This window comes from Cyprinodon variegatus, unplaced genomic scaffold (assembly GCF_000732505.1).
Source record: "Cyprinodon variegatus isolate N-32 unplaced genomic scaffold, C_variegatus-1.0 Scaffold457, whole genome shotgun sequence".
Classification (NCBI taxonomy): Eukaryota; Metazoa; Chordata; class Actinopteri; order Cyprinodontiformes; family Cyprinodontidae; genus Cyprinodon; species Cyprinodon variegatus.
Window position 1 is genome coordinate 187755 of NW_015150910.1, and position 24733 is coordinate 212487.

Genomic DNA, 24733 nt, shown 5'->3' on the forward strand with positions numbered 1-24733 from the left:
TCTGACAGAGTGAATGATGCTGTATTTAGGCCATAAGCATGGACCTGTGAATCTGTTCATCTAAGGGCCACAGGAAGCCCTACATGTTGCAGCAAAGATGAAATAGGTCTTAAAGTCTCCTCCAAAGTGGTGAGGTGCAGATCATCAAATCCAGCCTCTATCCAATCATGTCTTCCTCCGAGGTAGATCAAGCAAGTGTGCGTAATGCGTTTTAGGGGCGAGACGGAAGGAGGCGCATTTGGGAAATCTTGCTGAATTACAAGACGAATGTTCACCCTTGAGGAATTTCAGGTCGTCCTTGTGAAAAGCTACCCATGCACGCCACCAACCCCCACCACCACCACTCCTTTTGCCTCTCTATCTCCCATTCTCTCCATCCTCCCTGCTTCCCCTCCCCTCCGCTTGCAGATCACCTTATTGGTCGCTGGGATGGAGCAACTGCGCTCAAGCGTGCCGTTAGCGCACCATCATGCCTTTGACCGGTCCGCGTTTGGGATGCTGTTTAAGTCCACGGCTTAGCAGAGGACAGGTGTTAACGCGCCTTGTTAGAAAAGACCGTCAGAAACAGGTTAAGTTTGTGGATTTGTAAGCGGACGGCGCACTGTTGCGGCTGCAGCGGTCTGCATCTGCAGGCGCGGAGGGTTTCCCCCCCTCCCGCTGTAATATTTATGACAAAACGGAGAAGAAATATTCTGGTCACGTTTTGGGCTGACAACCGGCTGTCCTGGAGAGCGCTGGAGTGGATCAGGGGTCCAGTGCTGGAGAAGGCGCTGCGCACAGACACCTGCAGTACAATGTAATGGGAATTCCCATCAACCAAACGGGTAAGTTTAATACTTGTCTTTGGCACTTTTTTTTTTCACGAGACAATGTTTTTCTCTCTCTGCTATAAACTGTATTAATCCGCTTGGGCTGCTGCATTTTTCCCTGCCAAAAGTCTATCCATTCCAATGTGCAAATTATTGTGCACTCTGGAACTGGAAACAATAAAGGTGAAGGATTATTCCTTTTAAAATAGAAAATACATGGAAAAAAACTGTTGTTTTAAAATCAACTGTTATTTGACACGAAGAGTTGCGGGGAGACCTATATGCAACTGTTGGGACTGAAGAAAGGTATAAACACCATCATAAACAGACTTTTAAAGAGGACATGTGAATCTTTCTATATTATGCGAATGATTGAATTTCTTTGTTAAAAATTAAACAAGATTTAAGATAATAAGAAAATAAAAAATGACTTTTTGTTCATATACTCGATACGGTCCATTTTCAGTGATCTTTCTGCTTCACGCGCGATGCTGGCTCCTCTGATCATTTTAATTGCAGGATCTCAGTCAATGCAGTGGTGTTTTTTTTTTTTTTTTTTTTTTTTTTTTTTTTTTTTTTTTTTTTTTTACATTTAATGTTTTGATCTCGTAAAACTTCGGATTTAAGCCTGGCCATTAGTTGGTATTACCCAGATCACTAATCGTTGTTTATATTTGTTTACCTTTAATAACTTAGTCTGAGCCAGGGGTTGATTTTGCAAGAATTGACTCAGGGTCCCACCGCAGGCTCACGCCCCCCTTTTGGCACTCATTGGAGGCCTATCTATGTATGCAAATAGAAGTTTTAACTAAAAAAGAAAGAAAGAAAAAAAACATTATATTTTGTTCTCATAAAACCCACCTTCCCTGGCCCTCTTTAGATGATGATAAGCTTATTTAACCCATTAAATAAGGATTAGTGCATTAGGTGCAAAGGGTGTTTTTGTAGAAAACCTGGTCTCCCCCCCATAAATGTTTTTTTCTTTTTTTTTTTTCGGATAAATTTCTTAACATTTAGTTTTGATGTTTGCTCTTATGACACAGAGCTTCAAAATGCCCACCTTATGCTCATCTCATTTATTTGATTTAGCCTGCTTTTCAGTGGATCAAGTGCAGTCTAAATTGCTAAAAAATCTGGACTTCTCTTAAATTGAAACCTCAAATCAGAAACTTGAGTGTCACTGGTCGGATCATGTACGGTCAAATTTCCTTTCAGCCCCCAGTCCCCAGGAACTGGACATCACAAGAAAAAATAAATAAATAAAACAGTACAGCCTCAACCTTTTCTCTTGCTCTAGAGTCACTTCCTTGAGCAACACTCTGAGTGTGAGCCAGATTAAATCTCCTACAATTAACAATGCCTGAGGTCAGAGTCAATTAAGGATATATTCCATATTTTCTTTTAAAACAACACTGTGAAACTTGTAGCCATAAGGGGCACTAGACTTGTATCGTTCAGGTTTAGCACACCTGACAGTAACTGGCAACTCTGCATTGTGGCAAAAGTAAACAGTTTCCCTTAGTCTTTTGGAATCTGATAGCAGACCACTGGACCAGCAGATTCAAAAGTCCTGGGGTTAGTGGTACATTCAAGGCCATATTCACCCCTCTAGATTAAACCCTACATCAGAGAACTAAAATGTTTCTAATCAGGTAAGTGTCATATCTGTTTTGTTGCCCAACAACAACTTTTAGCTTAGGTATCTCTCTTGATTAAGGTGGTCACATGACCATGTCAAGTTACACAGACGGAGAAGGACAGCCTGAGTATAAATATGTGCCTAGTACTGTATATTTGCATGAAAAATAAATAAATATGTCTGTAATTAAACAGAAACTTGAGTCTAAACGTACGTAATTATTCATTTAATGGTGTGCAGATGCAGGCTGAGACAAAAGCAAAATTTGCACCTTTCTATGGAAAGTTTTAAGCTTTAGCTTGAAGGTTAAAAACTTGAAAACTATGCAACCAAGTCAGATGAGATCAAACCCACTGGCTCAATTTAAATACAGCAAATTACAGCCCTTATCTCTTGTCCCTTCACTTTTTGTGGAGTAAGAACATTGTAGTTGGTTGGAATGACCTCTGGACATGTTGCCAAATGCTGACACCCCATATCCTTCTGGACCTCATTGTGAAGTTCTGGATGGCTTTCTTTTTGCAATTCCCTACTTGAAAGGGATGACCTCTATATTGCAGTTTTCAACAGGATTTCACCAATAAACAGCCTTTAGATTACTTGGTTTGCTTTTATTAGGTGTCTTAAATAATGATTTCACAGTCAATTATGTGAAAGACCTCAACAAAGAGAAAAAAAATAGACAAAATGTAAAAAATTTGAAATTGTTTAAAAAAAAAATTTCTTACCCCTTAGATTAAAATATATTTATATATTCCAAATTCGTTTTAATTAAATTGGACCAAATATTTTTTCGTCATTCGACTTAGTAACCAGTATCGTTTTAGTCAAACAAATCTAAATAAAATGTGTACAGCCAAAGCATCTTAAGTCAAAATTTAGTTGTCAAAGAAGATTTAAGTTGAACACACAATTATATAAGTTAAAGCTCTTGTATTTTTCCAGATGTATTCATGCATTCACACATCAATACATTCTTTTCTTTACCTTAACATACGCCTATTATGTGGCCTTGTATTTCTTAAACCCAACTTATCATACATTTCCTGGGCAAAAGCAAAATGTCTAATATTTCAAATAAGGTTTATGTCTTTAAACAATGATTTAGCATCTGTCAAGTCACAATCAAAGGTAGAAAATTGGCTGTACTTTGGTGTTGTAGTTAGCTTTACTTTGTGCATTGACTAGATTTTTCCTCTGCTAGAAGCATATGCTTACCCTCCTAGTTCTCCCCACTCAGTCAGAAACAAAGGCATTTCCCTGTATCAGGTGCACTCTGATTGCCGTGGTCCTTTTCACTGATTGGCAGTGAGAAGGGACAGGCAGTTTACCAGAACACCTTCAACTCAATCTTCCCATGGAACCAATGGATAGGTAGCAGAAACAGCATATGTGAGTTTTCTCTTCAGTTTTAAAGTTGCTCCTCAACTGGCAAAAGAATCACTAGGCGTTGAATGTTTCTATGTAGGACCATTGTTTTTGCAGCTTCCCTCAGAACTTTAAGTTTTGGAATAGTAGGGCAGTGGCTTTTGACCACTTTGACCACTCTGGACAAATGCTATTACCATCTGTGTAGACATCAATGACCCATCCTAATTTGAACTGGCACCTCACTGCATTTTGGACGCATAACCAAACCATATTTCCAGTTACATTTCAAAGGGAGCTGTGCCATTTGCTTCTCACAAATTAGTTGGGACCAGCAAGCTGGTGCCTTATCTCTCTTAATCTCTTGTAAGGGTAACTTGCAAAGTAAATTTGCACTTTGGCATCTATTGAACGTTCATTGGAAGGTTTGCAGCAAGTTGCAGAGTTGTTTGAAACTTGTAGTTCAAGACTGTGATGGTGCCTATGCTCTAAAATGCCCTTTTGAGGATGCGGACAGGCACTTCTGCAGCCTCAACTCGATATTGGTGAGTGAGCTGGGTGAATTTCTCTATTCCAGTTGTATCTTGACAATCCAGGAACTGATACAGTTCTTTGACAGATTTGGAACCAATAAAATTTGTTCCTGGGTCCTACCAGATATTGGGTGTCTTCTAATCGCTGCAAACCGCTGGTAAGACTAAAAAAAAACTTTGTGCCCACATTGAATCGACCAGGTCAACGTGAATCACTCTGCTGGTGAAGATGACACCCCACACTTTAATTGACACACGTTTCTTAATAGCGTCGTTTGACATGGTATGGTTCCCACAGGTCCATTGTGCCTAACGCAAAGGGACCTACAGGTCTGGTGAAGCGACTCCATAGTAATCTTTGCCTTTAGAGAGATAGAGATAGGATCCTGTATGCGTATGACACGTTGCCTTCTTGATCAGCAATGCACACTGAATCCAGGAATACGTTTTTGGTGTTTTAATTTTGTCCTGTGGCTTACATAGTCACTCACAACAGATCTTAACGTACATGATTGGAAAGCTAAAGCAAACGGTCAACAAAACAAAATGCTATCCCACTCCTCTGAAGCTCAACACGGCCATTGAAGCAATCAGTTGTCACCAAATGTGACCACCAAAGTGAAGACCCATATGTTAAATAGACAGAGAGAGACTGCCATGCAGTCTTCTCTGAAGCCATGGATCATCCCACCATATACTAGTAACCCCGTCTCTTCTTCTTGATTCACAACCAAGTGGTCTGTAGTGGTAGCAAGGAAAGTCACTCCCTTATGAGCAGCTTGAAAATGTCTCTCAGCTCATCTTGGTGTTCTGAGGCAGTAATGACACTATTTGTTGCCACTTCTTCCCACTTTGGGTTCTTTATGGACTTTATGGACCCTAACTAGACTCTTGTGACTACTGAAGGGTCTTTCTTCAACCATATTTTGAACAGTTGTACTACCAGGAGCTCTCTGAAGAGTGCTGCCAAAAATGACCTCTTTTGCATGTTGCTAATCCTTTGTTGAGCTGCCATAGATATATTTTGCTGACAAAAGTTGCCTCTCTCACTCAGGGAGACATAGGAACTTTGGCCCTTGCTTCCACTCTGAATTGATGTCAAGTTTTTTAGGTGGGCCTCCTCGAGTGGTAATGTCAGCTTCATTGAGTTGCCCAGGATTCCACCACTAGCCTTGTAACAGTGAACTACTTTGAATCTCTCCAATCCTATTTGCGAAAAAAGTCTGAAACCGATAAATCTTGTGTTGGATAGCTCCAAGAACTGTTTGGTTGTCCACCAAAATGTAACATTGTTTGGTCTTAATCTGGCTGTGCTGTTCTTTTATAATCTGTATATAGCTTCCATATTTATTTATTTTATAGCCTCTAACAATACTAGGGCTACTGCTTACAATTATTTTTCTATTTGATTGATCTTTTGGCCAATTTGTTATTTTATCGACTTAACAACTTAATGTACAATTAGCAAAAATGGGTAGATTTTACAGAATTTAAACAAAGTGAGTCTAGAACTGTAAAACCTGTGGTGTTCTGGATAAAGCATATTTACAGAAAGAGAAGAGATTTGTTTTATGTTTGAATTTTAAAGTCTTAAATCTGCAAATCTTAAATCATCAACTCTTAGATTTTTAAAATTAGGAGCTAGGCGACAATATAGTGAAATGATTTATTTAGGAACATATCTCCTATTTTCAGCCTGTACATACTGACTAAGAACATTCAGAAGGCTGTGATTAGAAATTGCATGGAAGTGTCAGTCCACACTGACGTAGGCTCCAATGTTTTTTCTCATTCTCGCTCTCATTCAGACAGTTAGCTCGAGCAATTGCTTTGCATATGGGTCATTGTAGGTTTGCATCTATAAATGTATTTATAGACTAGATTTGATTCTGCTGGTGGGAGAAATATTCCACCACATGCATGTCACTCTCCAGCTAAAAGTGAAAGCACAGTTAAGGGAAGCTGTCATTTTGGCTTCAGTGTGGTAAGAAACAGGAGTAGTGGCAACTGATGTGACATGTTGATTGAGAGGTTGTATTTACCCTTTCAGATGACAATTTTGAGAATGCTGCCATGGAAAGCTTTAGGATTTGAGTGTGAAAAACATAAAAGATTCTTAAAATAATCTTGAATAGATCTCAAATGTGCTGCATGTGCTGAATCTAATTATGAATCTATGATAATGCTTGATAATCCATCCAATTAGATTGAGTTTCAAACAATTTTCAAAGAGCAGAAAGAATGTATTTACATTACTTTTTCTTAGTCTGTTAGAATAAAATCCCAATGAAATACATTTTAACTTTTGCTGTAACTGGAAAAAATGTTTAAAGGTTTAAAGAGTGTAAATCTTTTTACAAGCCACTGCAAGTGTTCTTACGTAGACTTAAATGGATACTGATTGTTTCTTTCTGGATAGCTTTGATAATAAACCTGTTCAATAAGAAACCACCATACAGGTAGGATAGAATAGAAAAATAAAAACCCAATAAACCACAGTAATTGCCTTGTCTGCAGATGTATTGATTATGAAGACAGTCTATCCCTCTTTACAATGTTCCCTTGGTAAAATTACAGAACACTTAACGTTATTTTTCAACCCAACACAGTAAATATAAGTGTTGCATCAAATGTGAATGAGCACAGGGAAGCAAAATCTCAAAGCAGATCTCCTCTGTAGATGGGATGCTGTAGAAAATGGATGATGGTAACAGTCCGGGACTGGAAGAGCGACAGGAACGATACAATACATCATTAGAAGAGCAGAAAACTGGAGTAATCATGAAAGAAAAGAGATAACATTGAGAGCAGGAAAAATACATGGGTAGAAAAACAGCATCCAGTTTCCTGGTCATGTTCTAGATATGAACTTAATATTTCAACATGCACATTGTCATGCTGCTCACTCACCTGCTGCATAAGTGGCAAACTGACAGCCATACAATGAATACAAATGTGAGTCTAATTTACATTGCTCCTCCTTGATTATTTCATTTGAAAGCCTCTCCATGTAGAGTAAAAAGTGAATCCCTTGGTTTTATCCGTGCAGTATCATGTATCACATGTTTTGTTTACCTCCTTAGGGTTGAGGTTAAATCCCCTGCCTGTCACTATGTAACGATATCATAGTTGATAGCCCTGCAGTAAAGCACTCCTCTCTCCTGGACAATGATGTCCTGTCTACAGGAGATGAATAGCATTAATTGAGCTCTAATTGCCCTCAAGAGTCAAGTAGTTTAATCATTTTAACCTCATACAATTTCTTCTGCATCTTTTTTCTTTTATTTCTTTTTGTCGCCTCAATTTTCTCAATTGCACTTTTTGATTAGTCTTAAAACATGATTCTCTTTCTTTTTGATATCTTTTTTTTCTGATGAACTGAGTCATTTATGGACCTGAAGTGTTTGGTGCAGTCTTTTCTCAGCAGACTCTAAATGAAAGCAGTCTCTAATTAATTTTAAGCTGAAGGTTAGACCTGCATGAGCCCAAAACTGTCCTGATTACCATTGATTTTTTTTTCTCTATATAACTGTTTTGCTTTGTGCGACATAGTTACTGCTTAAGTAAGAGATAACATCTGGAGTTTTAAATGCTGTACTTGGGACTTCTTATCTGGGCCTTCCATTACCTCTTATACAAAAATCAAGCAATGCTAGACATATTTCTTTAAATTATTTGAAACAACTGGACCAATCTATTACTCTAATGAGCTCAGAGATGCAGCAATCTGCCTAGAAGGTTCTGTTAAAGATCAATATGCTTAAGTATTTGTTTACAACATGCTCCACAGAGCACAATTGCACAGCCTCTTCATTTTTTTTTTACCAATTTAAAAGAACAGTTTTAAACTGTGTAAAAAAGTGGATTATCTCTCACTTATAATTAGGCAAAAGACACAAGCAGTTAACTAGCAAAACAAAATAGGTTCCAAATTCCGATTTTTCTCCTATTTACAATGTTGGTGTTTTTTGAGTAGTATTTTTAAGGATTTATATATTTTGGCTTTATTTTTTGGGGTTTAAATCAACTAGAGACACCAATTATCATAAAAATCATGATTTTGGACTGTGGGAGAAAGCTAGACTACCGAGTAAGAACCTAAAAACTCCTGGCTTTAAAAAGAAAATAATTTCAATCTGAAAAATTCACATAAGAAAAGACAATTAGGAGAAATTAATTGATACAATTACTTACACTTTGGTGCTCAGCCCTCTGCAGGAAACATAGCACTGAATTTTGATAGATATGCATGAACAGGAGCAAAGAATCGGGCTGTTTTCCCCCAGGCCTGAAACTGGTGGTGGAGTTGAGATAGATGAAGTTGGTCAGTCTTTAGACTGCTGGTTAGCGGGACGGTCTGCTGAGCTTTATGGAGAGATCCAGGGAATTGCGTGAGCTGATACTAGAGCTTCACTCAGGGACCTGGAAGATGGAAGTCCAGTTGAATAACACAGGCTGAGAGAACCTGTCCATGATGAGCAAGCATGGAGTGACAGTGGAGAGGATAAACTCCCCTTTGGGAAGAAACCTCTGGCAGAACCAGGCTCAACATGGCGGTCTTCTGCCGGACTGGTTGAAATGAGACGCGGACTGCAGTAATAGTCCAGCAGGAATGAAACTGATTAACTTTTAGCTATGATGGTGGAGGAGGGGCTGGAGGTTGTTTGAAACAGGTCATGAAGTCACACAGCGCATCCACCGCCTGCGCACTACAGTAAGTAGCAGATGAATTGCGGATCGGAGGCCTTTAAAGATGAACTTTGGACTCTGATTGGCTTTTATGGAGGTGTGGTTCAAAGCTGATTGGCTGGGTCGTAGGCGAAGGTGAGTAATCTGTTTATTCAGTTGGAAAAAAAAAAAAACTTCCACCTAGACTCCATTTGCTGGGATCCGAAAAAAGGCAGCTGTACTGCTAACTGCACTACCAGGCAGCCTGCAATACAATCATCCTTAAAAAATATTTGTAGTGTAATAGGTGCTCTGCTCAGCCAATTTGTTGAATTACTCCAATGAAATATTTGCAAAAAGCCTTTAACTAAATGAAGATGATTTCATTTAAGTGATATAAATTCACTGAAGATGTATGAAAATGTACATTAATCAATCAATCAGTCATTCAGTCAATCAATCAGAGTGTCCTTTTATAAATTAGTGGCATACTATAGATGGATATAAAAAATTATTATGAAGCAGTTTTGAAAGGTATAGATGCTTATATATTCTAAGTATTTATTCATAATTAATAGTTTTTTTCCCCTGTTAGAGAACTGGAAGAAGAGGCTATCCACATGTTTTTACATGCCATCTCAGTGCTCTGACCTAAATCCTATAGAAAACCTACAGCAGGGATGTCCAAGTCAAATACACCGAGGGTCAAAAAAACAAATTTGCTACAAGCCGAGGGCCGGACTGATTAAATGTTTATTAAAACATATTGAAATGAACATAGACTATTGAACCAGGACCTAACACAGTTTTTTAAAAAACAAAATATTAATATCATTATTATTAATAAACTTTTATTATATCAATAAAGTTATTAAGATAAATGCATAAATGAAAGTGCATGCATTATAAATAAAAAAATGCATTACTGTGCGAATAGTAAAATAAAATTAAATAAAAAATCAGTTGTATTCCCTCTCATGGATCTTATCTGCATTTTTCCTTGAGTCCATTTAAATGAATAATAAATGAATAAAATAAAATACAAAAATCTAGGCAACACAGACAGAAGAAAATCACGTCTTGTACAAAAATTTTGAGATAGCCAGACGTTCTTTAAAAAGGGAATTTATTAAATGAAAAGAGCAATACCAAAAGGGACCGAAGAATCAAAAAGATTAAGGTGGGATCCGCACGCCAGGCACAGACTATCGGAAGGTGAACAGACTGCACAGTCAGGGCAGAGGTCTGCGCCTGTAAGTAGCGCTCTGTCTCGATTCGTGCGAATCCCACCTGCCCCTCGCTAACCAGCATGTCCATCTCTTACCTGCAGGATCAGCTACCCCCTCCCTCCATCCAGGCTCCTTTTATTTTGGCTTCAATCAGCCTCTGCTGACACCTGAACGCAGCAGTTGTGGAGCGCAGTTACAGTAGTGCACTCTGCCTCCTTAAGGGCAGATTATACTTCTGAAACCCCACACATCAAATGTCGCTTGGGTCTGGTCGCAAACCAGTTTTGCTGGTAAGTCTCTGCACGTAGACTTACCAGCAGGTATAGAATATCGGTCTGGTATTTCTAGGGCCTATTCAAGAACTTGCGAGAACTGCGGTGGATAGTCATGAGAGCTTTGGCAGCCCCAGCGGGACTGTTTATCTTTCAAAACATAAATTGCACGTCTGCAAGATATCACGGTCACGGAGATGTATCTAGAGTTGCTAGATATCGAAGAGGAACAGGTTTTGTTAATGGAGTTGGCAAAAAGACCGATTAACCTTTCGTTGTAGTTAGGAGTATGTAGAAAAACTGTATGAAAGGAAAGGTCATAGATCCGTTACTCTGTACGCTGCAACCTTTTGAGAAGCAGTATTGCAAAAAGCTGGTGATGTAAAGTGTTACCAACAGGGTGTAGATTATAACCAATGCACCGTGCTATTAACTCTCTACTAAATAAATGTCCTCCAATTAAATGTTGTATTTATGTTTATGATTTTTATTGAGATCATTTGTATGCAGAAAATAAATTGTTCTGCAGCCATTACTCATTTTGTAATGTGAGTGTAATTGATGTAGCTGCCTCTTTGCGTGCTTCTTTATCTTTAAAATCTTTGACTCCCTCAGTTTGACATGAAAACCTGTTGTTTTTATGTTCAAAATTATTCTGATTTTTGAAGTTGCTTTTTTAAAAAACAATGGGAGAAAATATCTGACCATATTCTGTTGCTCCTCTCTCATTTATTACGTTTGGAAGTAATCTGATATATATATTTAATAAAGCTATGTTCTCAGTTCTGAATCCTGCTGCTTTCACAGGTTGAACAGCGAGCTGCTGTAAAAGAAGAGTAAACCATTCCCATTATCAATGGCTCTCGACCGCCGTTTGTGAGAGATTGTCAGTATTTGTATCTCTATGCACTCAGTATAGCATGTGTGCTCAGGTCAAAGCTATTGCCAGGTGTTATCATCCAGCTGCTGGATCGCTGCTTTGTCACAAGAGAACCATTAAAGCAATGGCAGCCCTCGGTATGTGACTCGACTATTTATTTAAAACGGTCCAACACAGGGCAAATCAACACAGGTGGTATAAGCACACAGACCAATTCACTGTGATGATTGCATCGAGACAATTAATTTAACTCCTGATAGAAAGTGCTATTAGATTTAATTCAGACTCTATTATAGCCAGCTTCTAAGAATTTCAGATGGGGGATGATGGCAGACATTGCTAATCAGGGAGAATCTCCTAAAAGCTCCTATAAAATAATGGTATTTATTGGTTTAAAAAAAAAGTACAATTAGTGTTTCGTTTTATCGCTCCTCTATATTCTGCATCTTTTTGTCATTTTTACTAAGCATTGTTTTCTTTCTCTACAATAGTCCACGTTCCATTATATAATTTATCTTCATTTCACAAGCTTTTGCTCTTCGATTTCTTTCTGTTTTAAAGAGCAGCGATTGCATGACAGCCTTGATGAGTGCATATTGATGGGACATGTATTTAATAGTAAAATGCTGTAGCCAGGACGTCACTGCTAGATGGAGGGTGCAGAACGGTGTCTATAAAAAGTGGCAAAGCTAAATTAAAACCACTGAGCGCACTGTCAGGTGGTAATGATGCCTCACACTGGTTCAAAGCTGTCTAGGGAGCAATGCTTCTATTTCTACACATAGCCGTGTAGGCTATAATAATTAACCTGTCCACTGTTTCTTTCCTGATGTTTTGGTGTTAGAGCAGCCTGCTGAAAGGGTATAAGGTAACTCACCATCCAACTGTGAGTAGCATTCTAAGAAAGTCAATTATATATTATGAAATGCAAATTTATCAAAAGTTTGATTTATGTTGTGAAGTTAGTTCTATCTACGTATCATACAATAAAAAGTGATAAAAATGATTTTTAAATTAATTTAATAAATTAAACAAAATAGATGAAGAGCACACACACACACACACACACACACACACATATATATATATATATATATATATATATATATATATATATATAGCTTACTGTTATGAGCTCTTTTACAAATACCACTGCTTTCTGGGCCGATGCAAGCTGACTTAGTTTAATACAGAAACACAATTAGATGTTCTACCTTACGAGCTACTCTTCAACCCCAAATCCTCCCAGAACAAAATCCCCATCAAATCAGTTGAACAATAAATTTTAAAATGTATTTTTACTTTAATGTGTTAAATCAAATATCAGTTTCCTTTTTAATAAAAACGTATATTAGTGTTTTATCCAAGCAGACAAAGACACGCTTCTGTGGTAGAAATGTCATGTTATGTGTTTTTCCCTCATTTTAGGACTGCCTTATTGGGACCGAAGGCTGGTCCTAATGTGGGTGGTGGACCCCTGTTTTTTACCTTAGAAAATCAGTATAGAAGAATGGTGTGAATTAACTTTGGGCTAAGCTTAGGCTTAGGAATGTACCAATAATGGTTAGGGTTAGGTAAATGTCAGGGATAGGCATAAATGCAGTAACTAAAATCAATGTAAGTCAATGTAAAGTATTAACAGAAATACAAACTTGAATGTGAGTTTATTATCTGTTCCTTTCACTTGTTCCACTTTTTTTTATAAATCACTCTTTTTGCTATTTAACGTTGTTCAGGCTGTTAATTTATTTCATTTGATGATGATGGATACATTTTTTGACCATTTTATTTTCACTTTTTTAAAGGTGCTCTTTTTTGTTATTCAAAGTAGCTCAAGCTTTGCTTTATTTTAACTGATATGTGCGCATACCACAGCACATTCTGTGCAAAAATGATTAGGGATGGTCAGGTTAATTTGATTTTTTTTTACTCTTTTATTTGCACTATTAAAGTGTTGATTATAAAGTATTGATTTAATGTAATTTTGCATTAAAATCATTCAACAGGACATACATTTTTCATTTTAACTAGGAATTAGCAGGCTTATTTTTAACACAAATATCCAACATTTAGTTGGACCACAGGAGCAATCTGATGTCTAGTGATGGAACCAGTTTTGTTAAAATCATGACCCAATAAAACACCTAATGCAGAACACAGAGCCATGTTATTACCAAGAAGTTAGGTGCTTTGGTATTACAGAAACTAAAACCAATTAGCTTTGGATCATCATCTGGGACAGCAGCAATCTACAATTTAGCTCCACGTCAGACTCCATTTTTGTACTAAATATTTTAGAAATTTCTCCTACCTCAACATCTCGGCACAGAGGTAGATTTGAAAGTAGATTTGGAAACTACATCGGCAGGTTCCAAAAAACAACACATCTATTTCTGGCTGACCGGCTAATTTTCTCTCTCTCCCCCTTGACACCATGGAGTGCTCCAACTTCTCCCCATCTCGTCAGACCTGCTTCACCTAATATAAAAGCAGCTGCGGATCATTAAGAAATCTAAATTAGCCGATACCAACCTTATGGTGGCTCAAGGAAAAAGCTGCGACACAATATGAAAGCATACAGTATATCTTGATCCATGAAAACTTCAGCAGCTGTCCATCATAAAACCACTTTTCTCACTCAGTCACTGAACGACACTAGAGTCCTCTCAATGACAGCATTTTTCCTGTTCTGTTTTATGCAGGCACCCTTGAAATTATAACATTGATCTGTATTAATGTTTGGGGGACAAAAAATACTAGAGAATGTTAATTTTGTGTCATCAACACTTTAAGCTATTTCTGATAAAAATTGTTTACATTGTGCACATTATGTTTCCAAAAAGCGTAGGCAGGGGCGGATTTAGGAAATTTGGGGTCCGAGGCAAAGACAGACAGGGGGCCCTCTGAATTGAGAAGACAACAGATAAAACAGACCCATTTTACAGATACAGATATTTTAATATTATAGACATACATCGTTTGTTCTACGTTTCAACTGGACACTGAAGGGGGGGCCTGAGGCACACTTAATATTAAAAGCATTCTGATGGCATTTTAGCAAAAGGATTTTTAATCAAAAAGATCATTGGTGTGCACAAATAAGGAATAGTTGTATTAACTGTACATGTACACAGATTTTTATGGGGCCTCCAGGAACATGGAGCCCCAGGCAACTGCCTAGTATTGCCTAATGGTAAATCTCCCCCTGAGTGTAGGCACAAGACAACAATTGGGTAATGCTGTCTGAGCCTTAAGTTATATATTTTTTTTAGTCATGGAAATATTGTTTACCAAGGTAAATTGTAGAGAAATAATAAAGGTATTCCAATTAGGATAACGAGCAACCTTAGTGAATACACTTAAATTATGCTGTTCTTAATGCTTAATACTCGATAACTTTACCAAATACTTAATAACGATGCTAAAGCCAGCTTAAACTACAGTATTTAACCATTTAGATTTCTTTCTCTTTACAACTGGTTTCTCAGATGTGTGACTCTTCCTGTCCTCTTACAATTAATGAGCATTATAAAAGCCAAAAAATATATTTATTGCTGTTTCAAACTCCTCTTGTATTATAACTCTTAAGCTTAAGTCACTACAGTGAGTTCAAATCCCTCAAGGAAAAAGAAACGGATCAGAGTCAGCCAAAGATATCTGATCGGTATTGCCTTGAAAAGGCAGTGTGAGGGACATGACACAAACATATTGCACCGTCTCAAACCTCAAAGCTGTGTGCTGGTTTCTATACAAACAGTGAAAAGGGAAAGGCAAAGAGGTGCAAGTGGGACTGTTCAAAAGAGAGATGGATAGTGGCAGTGAGCAGGGAACAAACATTCCTCTCCACTGAGCACACGACTCAGCATCCATCTGCACCACCCTAAGCCTTACTTCCATCCATCATTCCTTCATTGCACCTTTGTCTTGTTTTTATCTATGCCCACTCAAACCTGCTCTCCTTAACTTGTCTCAGGGATAAGAGTGGACGGGGATTTGGCCATTTCTTGAACAAAAAACATGTCGTTCACCTCGAAAAGCAATCCATCTTATGTTGGATCTGCAGTGAGCATGCAGGCATGGAGGCAGGCAGGGAGTGCAGAAGGGTGGGCGGGAGGTGGGTGGTTGTGTGGGTGACTGGCAGTTACCAACAGCATTGTGAAATGCATGGTGTGCTTGTGTATCACTAGCGAGAGCAGCATGATTTCCTATAGCACATCTTACAACTTACAATGGTCAGTTGTTTGGTTATATGAATAGTAGGGAGGGTGTTGTACTTGAACATGTGATAAACAGTCTAAGCTTGTCTGTCACATTTGGAGCAGCCTTACTGCTGAGAATCAACAGCATGTCTTGATCTGAAACACATTAGATGAAGATGTTGCTTTTACGGAGCTGGTTTGCTGGAAGTCTGCCAGGGATGCTGCTGCCCAGCTGGTGGCTGCTCCCTGTTAGTGCTGCTAGATGAATGGGGTGGAAAAATTAAGGCTTTGATCAATTGTTTCACTGCAGACATTAGGGATACCTAAAGCAGCCGTGAGTCAGCGCCCTGAGTAAACACTCAACGTCTTTGCTTTTTCCTGTCTTCCATTCAGTGCTCTTCATTTTGGTTTTCCTCCTTCTCATCCAAGTCTCTTTATTTCCCAAATATCATCTTTTGGTGGCAGTGTCAGAGCATCAAAGAGCAGAGCCGTCTCATCTGTTTTTTTCTGACATTTCACAGTTTTGTAAGAAAAGGGAGCCAATTCTCCACAAAGATTAGACTGAAGAACCCTTAAAACATCTGACATACTGCTGTCTAATGGCATATTTGGAAAAGGATTAAATCAGCTATACAAATAGTGAATCCGTTTTGTTATTTGTATATATTTATGTCATTATTATAGTTTGTTTTTGTAAGGAGGAATAATTGAACAGCTCTGTGTTGATTCATTGTGCGCATAAAAATATTACCAGATTTGGGATGTAGTCCAGATTAGAAATTATTAGCTACTGTTGTTGCTCCAAATCCAGGATCTTTATATTCATCTCCTGCATCTGGAAATACTCATGTTGTTCTCACCTAAACACTTGTGACAATTCCCATCCATCAGGTTCACCTAAGAGCAGGGATTTACAAGTATAAGCCAGGTGGCTTCATACTCTATGCAGTGCCTGTCAAAAGTATTCCTACCCCATGAACTTTTTCCCCTTTTGCCATTTAACAATTGCAAACTTAGCTTTACAGGAAATGGAAAGTACATGGGTCAACTCTAAACCAACCAAGACATGGCTGTGGTCCTTAAATGATAAACTGGCCTAAAGTTGGCTTAATGGAATGGCAAGAAGAAAGCCATTATAAAGAATGTAAAAAATCAGTCAAGTTTGCCAAGAGAAGAACACAGTCTGATAAAGTGAGACAAACTATTTGATGCACATATAACAACTGTATATGTGTAAGCAAAGACTAAAATTGCATATAACTCTAAACATATTATCTTTCATGTGATATAAGATGGTGACAGCTTAATGCTTTGCAGATATTTTTCAGCAAAGATGATGTAAACGATAAGAACTTTTAAAAGACAAATTAAGCTAAAATCCATGGCTAATGTGAAAATAATACCTGTTGGAGGCTACTAGAAGAACAGTCCTGAAAATACAGTAGGATGGTTTATATAAAAGGGTATTTGTGTGTTAGAATGATATAGTCAAAGGGCGTACTTAAAATCATTTACAGATATGTAGAAAGACTAAAAAAATAAAAGTTTTAAAAACTGCAAAAGATATAAATACTTTAACATGACACAGTGCATACTATATAGAAGCTGGTCTTACTAACACTGTTATGATTTAAAGACATTACTTCAATAGACATCTGAGTACATACACATTTATACCTCTTAGCTCACAATTAAATAATTGGAACTTAGTTGCAAATATAACAAGCTGAAACCAGAGTCCTGTCTCGATTGTCAGAGACTGAGATGAAAGTCTGAGCATGGTCTCTTGAAAAGTGAAGTACTTTGAAAAGCTGCAGGTGGAGACGTCAATAGAAGTAGCTCGATGGCTGGATGGTAGTTACTATGAAAAAAAAGTAGATTTCATAAGGTCTCTCAGCCTCATTACAAAAAAGAATTACTTTGGTGTTTATCAGAAAAAAAAGTGCTGATAATGAACCTCAGCTTGATATCCAGTTAATATGAAATCAGAATTCAGCCAAAATTATAAACATGCAATAATAGTCATACAAGTAGCTTTATTTATTTCTCACCCACTTAACACTAACCTCAATTCAATTAATTTTATTAATATAGCGCCAATTCACAACATGTCATCTCAAGGCACTTTACAGTTCAAAAGATCATACAGTCAAATTGATTAAAAGTTTTCTATCTAAGGAAAAACAGTTGATTGCATCGATTCATTGATTCAAATGCAATCCCTCGCACTAAGCATGCTTGTAGTGCCAGTGGAGAGGAAAATCTCCCTTTTAACTGGAAGAAACCTCCAGCAGAACAAGGCTCAGAGTGAGCGGCCATCTGCTGAGGCTGACTGGGGTTCAAGGAGACAGAAGCAGAGATACAAAAAGCAACTGAAAAAGGCAGCATCTGTATTTTGAATACATAGGGGTGCCATATCAGAGGTTTAACAGGAAAATAAAAAACACTGTTTCACTTTTCTCACATTTAGTGATGTGTATATTTATATATATTTAGGATAAATATAATTTACATTTTTAATTTATATATTACTTGTGCCAGTTTCAATTTATTCAGCTGGCAGCTGATTTTTTTCTTAAGTCTAAATATATATCTCATATCTAAGTGTAAATATAAACAAATCCCTCATATTTAAATGTTAAATCTAAATATATATCTCAAAGCTAAATGTGTATGTTAAATCTGAATATTAAATTCAAATGCATATCTTAAATCTAAATGTTTAACCAAAATCTAAATGTATATTCTATATAATAAATCTTGAATTTAAAGTTAAATCTCATATCGTAGATCTAAATCTTGAATTTTAGACTTAAATCTCAAGAAGATATGCTCATTGGCCTGGCACCCCTAAAACATTTGATTGAGGATAGGAAGTAAGCTGTGTGCTTCAAAATGCCTCAATTAACAATTCTTCTAAGGATTTAAGTTTGAGATTTACGATTCAGGATGTAAGATATATAGAGATACAGGATATATTTAGGTTTAAATTTAAGTTATAGATTAAACATGTAAGATGCACATTTAGATTTAACATTTGGATTTCATATTTATTTGTACATTTAGATGTAACATTTAGCTTAAAGACTGAAACTATGTATTTAGATTTAGGATTTAGAATAAATGGAATCATTTATTTCATTTTTAGGAGAGACAATGGATTTCCTACCCGCATTTACTTTCACGAGGGAAGGCACAACAATTTCACTTGTGTATATGCGCATTCATGTGGATGAACTGCTACTGTAGCAACAATAGCAGTTTCCTATGGTTCTTTTATAACAGTTTTCCAGTCTCTTACACAATAGGTGAAAAGATACAAAAGCAGCAGCACTTACTGACGACCTGCAAGTGAGTCCCTTATGATTGGAATCACCCTTTTTGGTGAAAGAAAGGCACACTGACTTTAGCAGTCTCAAACCAATTATGTAAATCATGCAAGGGGGACCAAAATCCACTTTTTTTTTTTTGCAAGAAGGTGCTCTTTTGAGCTTTTCTATTATAAACAAAGAGCCCAACCAAAAAACAACAAACAAACAAGCAATGTCATTTTGGGAAAAGTACCCAAATACAGATTGTTTACTTTCATTAGTGACAAAAGTTGACATGAGTGAGCTGTAACAGGTCCACACACAAGTAGGAGAGAGACTAGAGACCTATGGAAGGCAGGCAAGAAATGTACAGACAAGAAGCATGCACTGATGCGTGATATATTGGAGCCTCGTGGTACTGAATCTGCACGTTTAAAACATTCAACATGCGTGGTAGTTTAGGTGGGTGTGAATCAAATAAAGCTGTTTCTGTTAGCATTTATTGTGCAGTTGCTCCTCTTGCAGACAAAAAGACGTAACCGAAATTCAATTAATACATGAAAATCAACAAATAACACAAAAAAGATAGTTGAAAAAAAATATGCGAATTTAATCAAGCTTTTTCTTTGAAATTTCTTAATAATTAGTCTGATTCTTATTTTAAAGTCATTCATGCTCTATTGCTTTTTGATATCATCTTTAGGTTAGCCTTTTATACAAATACAATTTTTGCTTTATTTACTTTTTTACTTTTGCATTATATTTGTTTGACTTTCTTTTCTTCTCATTTACCCTTCCCTCATAATTATTTTACAAAGAAATTTTAAGTATGCCAAAAAAGCTCCTGACACAGCGTCGTGTTTGGAACTACCTGAACAAAAGCGTGCCTTCTGTTTGTGTTTGGGCTCAAAGGGCATTATCAAACCCCGAGCAGGAAATGTGCTTTCAGACTCAGGAGTGCAAATTAAAAAAAACTTATGCTTGTGTGTATGGGTGTTCAGGGTGAAAACAATACAACAGGAAGAAAAAGAAAACAAAAAGAAGCACGCTGAACTTTTCACACTTGAAAAGACAATCTGCTTTAGTGTTTACCCCTGTTATATTGTGAAAAAAAGCTTGACAACTTGTCATCTTCGGCTGGACACTTATAATAACCTTGGCAGCAGGGGGCTGGATGCTGCAGACTCTTTGTTTTGGACCAAATCACAGAACCAACACTAAATCAGACACCAAATGTGATGGAGGAAAAAAGAAAAAAAAGAAAAATCAAGGAACTCAGTGGGAAAAAAAACAAGCTTTTACCATATGTTGAATAGAAAAGAATTGAATAGAATGGAATAGATCCTTCACTGCCACACTGCTCTAAATAAAACTATAAAAATGCAGCAAAACATAAAAGGATAAAAATCAAAAACAGCAATCAGATATCAGCATAGAATCAATGGTAAAAATAACCAGCAACTCTTTGCAGATAAAGACTGAGTGAAAAACACTTAACACCGTGGATATAAAACAATTAAGCTTGTAGGAAGAGGATATTTTTATGAAGGTTAATAGCCTTTATAACAAAAAACATAAGGATCTTAAATAACCCTCCTTTGTGCAGAAAAGGATGCAGCAAATTGTCAAGAAAAGAGTTGTCCAGTTTCATTCCATGGTTTCATTCATGGGGTGGGCGCCATTTTTCAACAGTGATGTTTATTGCTTGAGTCCTTCTGTCCCCCACTGCCTGCACTGGATCCAGAAGACATCCTAACACAATGAAGGCCTTCCTGATAAGCTGTTGCTCCAACAAACTTCACCAAAAAAGATTGCAAATGCAACAACAAATTAAAAGAGGAAAATCTAAAATTAAGCTTTGACCTGATAGTGGAGAAGATCAACTTTTTCTTCAGAATAAAGTTACACTATTAGCAAAAATATTTTCTCACCTATCCAAATTGTTGGAATCAGGTGTCTAAAATCAAGCACCAAACATTTGTAAAAGAATGGGTCGCTCCCAGGGGCCTGTTCAACTCCAGATGGAACTGTAATAGCATGCCACTTTTGCAACAAATCCAATTGCATAATATCTTCACTCCTAAATATTTCACAATCAACTGTTGGGTTGTTTTGCAGGAGTGTGGCTTGGCCCCTTAGCTCCAGTAAAAGCAACTGTGAAAGCTTCAGCATACAAAGACAATTAGGACAATTCCATGCTCCCAACTTTGTGGGAACAGTTTGGAGCTGGCCCCTTTCCTCTTCCAACATGACTGTACCCCAGAGCACAAAGCAATGTCCATAAAGACATGGATTGCAGAGTCTCATGTTGATTAATTTGAACAGCCAGCACAGAATCCTGACCTCAACCTGAAAGAACATGTTTGAGATGAATCAATGTAATGTAATGTAAATCCCTTTATTGTCCCAGAATGGTGAAATTCACCCTCTGCATTTCACCCATCACCTTGGGAAGCAGTGGCCTGCCATTGTGTGGTGCCTGGAGAATCAGAGCCGAGACTGAGAGCCAGGGATTGTTGTCCAACATCAGCGTGTGACCTCACAAATGCTCTTTGGGCAGAATGGTCTAAAATTCCCATTAAAACCACTAAACATTGTGGACAGCCTTCCTGGAAGAGCAGAAGAGTATTAGCTGCTAAAGGTGGACCGACTTCATATTGACCCCAATGGATTACAAATAGGATGACACTTAAGCTCATATTTGAGTCAAGGCAGGTGAGCAAATACTTTTTGCAATATAGTGTATTTACAAATTTAAACAAAATGTTATACATTTTTATTTTTAATTAAAATAATGTTTGAGGCATTTGGAATTTTTAAATTACCTTTTAGATATGATATGCAGGTGTAAAATGCAGCATTTAGAAAAAACTAAGATAATACCTACTCTCCAAGATCTCTCTTGAAAAATAGAGTTTGGATCTCAGTTTGGTTTATTTGGGTAAATAAAGGTTGTCGTTTTTATTGGAAGAACTCTTCTAAAACACAAGCGGCCCCTGTTCATTTGGTTTAATTTGTTCTATACTTGCCTGAAGTCTCTCCTGCCCTTTTCCTTTCTTTCTAACATGAAAATAGCAGGTCTGATTGCAATTTACAGCACAAGAGTTTCACTTTGTTTCTAGCAATTTTCTGTTGCCCCAACTCCCTCTTAAGTACGCCTTCTTGCTGTTGGAAACAAATCCTTTCGAAGACAGTGCCTGATTGCAAAAATCAGACAACAATAACTACATAAACTTGTTAAAAAAGAAAAAGACGATTATTGAAAGCTGAAGCAGTGATTACTGAATTCTTGTTTTCTTTGCAGATTAGAAAAATACATGAAATTAACTTCGTTATTTAAAGTTCCGACAGCAAAATCAAAAACCTACTTAAGATTCACTACCCTGTTAAAAAATTGTATTTTTCCTGTATGTTTTCTCCATCTCTGTAGAATATTTGGACTTTTACTGGCTGCTTCTCAGTGTCACAACTGCACCTAAGTAGAGCATCTGACATTTACTCCAATTTAGTAACTACAAGCTGCTACCATACATTTTAGTACGCTGCTCAAGTTCTTTTGTAGCTGATGTCCATTTATCAGAGTACCAATTATCATATATAGTAGCACTTGTTCTCCCGTTGTCTTTGTGATTAGATAAATCATTGTTGTTGAAAGCTACTTTCTGTACCTCATCTGATAGTCATTGTCTTGTTAAAATTTTCCGGAGGTCAAGAGGAAACATTATTGACAATTATTAATTTAGTCACTGCAAAATACCAAAGATAATATCACCTATTGTAGTTGTTTTGTTCTTTTTCCTGTGTGAGCTATAAGATTTAAATAACAATAGGTTTTTTTCTGTAGAGCCTCAAACTACATTTGTTATCCACTAGTCATAATATGCAGACCTTTAAAAGTTTGAATATAAAACATTCAAACAGCTGAGATAGTGTCTTTATTAGTATTACTGTAAAAAATGTGTATTTTTTTTAATGGTACTAGTGGCTCGTTTTTATGGACAGTAGGCTGACAGGAAAGGGGTATGAGAGAGGGCGAGAGACATGCGGGAAAGGACCACAGGCTGGACTCAAACCTGGGTCGCCCCGTCAAGGACCAAGGCCTCCATACATGGGTTGCATGCCCCAACCACTGCTCCAACAAAACACACCCAATTACTATAACTTTTTTTTTTTTTATCTCTAACTTGTAGGGATTTTGTGATTATTCAGGCTGTGCACTTGGCTGTGGTATGATGACTCCAACAATTTAAAACTTTCTTTTAAAAATGTTACTCAGGGAAATTCATCCTACCACCTTTCATATTGCTCATTCACTATATGCTTATTGTGAAAGGATAAGTGATTGTATGTTGCCATCACTAATGCTGGAACAGTACTATGGTATTACCATACATTTCATGTAGGTCAAAAAAAAAAAAACTTCTTACAACTACATGATTGGAAGTGAGCCTTCTCCTTGTCTTTAGGCTCAGAGCACAAAATTAAGCAAGGTTACAGCTACAGGATGAACACAATTCTGTGGGAGAAAAGAAAAGGTAGTAGGCTGACATTTTTAAGCCTAAAGTGAGAAATTACTTTGGTGTTTACCCATGTCAAATTGTGAAAATAAGTTTGACAACATGCTGAACACCTGTAATAACCATAAAAGAAGGGTGCTGGATTTGCAAAGATGTTTTTATTTGCCGCAAAGAAGACTTGTGCATTTAAAGTGTCCTAAAATACTTTTTTTACACTCAAATTGTTACATTTTTAGAGTTTTCTTTTCTTTGTGGTTATAAAGGATATTTACAATAACTAAACTTAAAATAGGCTTAAGTCAACAAGAACAAAAAATAACCTGAAAATCTCTACAGTTTAAAAGTGTAAGAAATAATGACTCCATTGTGTAAGAGAATTAACCCTTCAAAATAAAAGCTTTTTACTTTTTGTGTCGTACTGGACAAATAAATAAATACATAAAATTACTTTACCCATAAATAAGTATTATTTTCTTTTCATAAAGCAATATTTAGCATTCTTATAAAAACAATGACATGAACAGTAACATTCTCACAAAACACACTGGGTTAACAAACAGATATTTATAGTTCTGTCTTTTGTTCTTCATTGCTATCCTACTTTTCTGTCCGTCCATCTTTTTTGTAAGGCTAATCTATGTATTGGTATTTATTTGCTCAATGAATAACCATTAAAGTATCTGTTTTTGTCTATATAAACAAGCAATATCCCTGTTAAATGATTCAATGGAAAGCTGGTTCCTCTCTTTGGTCCATGGGCTCTGCATAACTGAAAAACCCCACTCAACATTTTTATAGTACAAATGAAGAGCAACTACCACCTGTGCAATATTGAGTATAAGTAGCCCTGCATCCTTATAAAATATTATAACAGAATCGCTCTTCTGCTGTTCCTTCCTTCCATCTATGATTGGAGAAAAGAACCCCCATGGCAGCCTCTCAGGAAGAGTGTCACCTGAAAGAAAGACTGTTGCATTCTATGCATTCTAATGGTAAATTTAAGTACATGCCTCTCAGTCCCATTAAAATGGTAAAAAGACATTTTCATTAAAGGATTCCCCCATTTGTGCTCCAGACATGAAAATTGAACATGTCAGGACAAAAAGGATGCTTTGTTAACTAGTATTACTCAATTTGTTGGCGTACAATGATAATGATAAGGTCTGGATGATAATTAAAATAATAAAAAATGCATTTTGGGTAATTTTTGAAAAAATGTCATGCAAATTCATATACAAACTTCTTTTAGAAAATATTATGTATGTATGTATGTATGTATGTATGTATGTATGTATGTATGTATGTATG

At 36.9% G+C, this 24733-nt stretch overlaps 1 protein-coding gene across 1 annotated transcript in view; it reads left to right on the top strand.

Annotated features, from left to right (window-relative positions):
- Nucleotides 1-366: 366 nt before the first annotated feature.
- Nucleotides 367-24733, top strand: part of LOC107094004 (probable G-protein coupled receptor 22) — a 28452-nt gene continuing 4085 nt past the window's right edge. Inside the window, exon 1 of the mRNA XM_015389396.1 lies at nucleotides 367-824. The gene's annotated coding sequence lies outside the window, so the exon portion shown is untranslated. The remainder of the gene's footprint in view (nucleotides 825-24733) is intronic.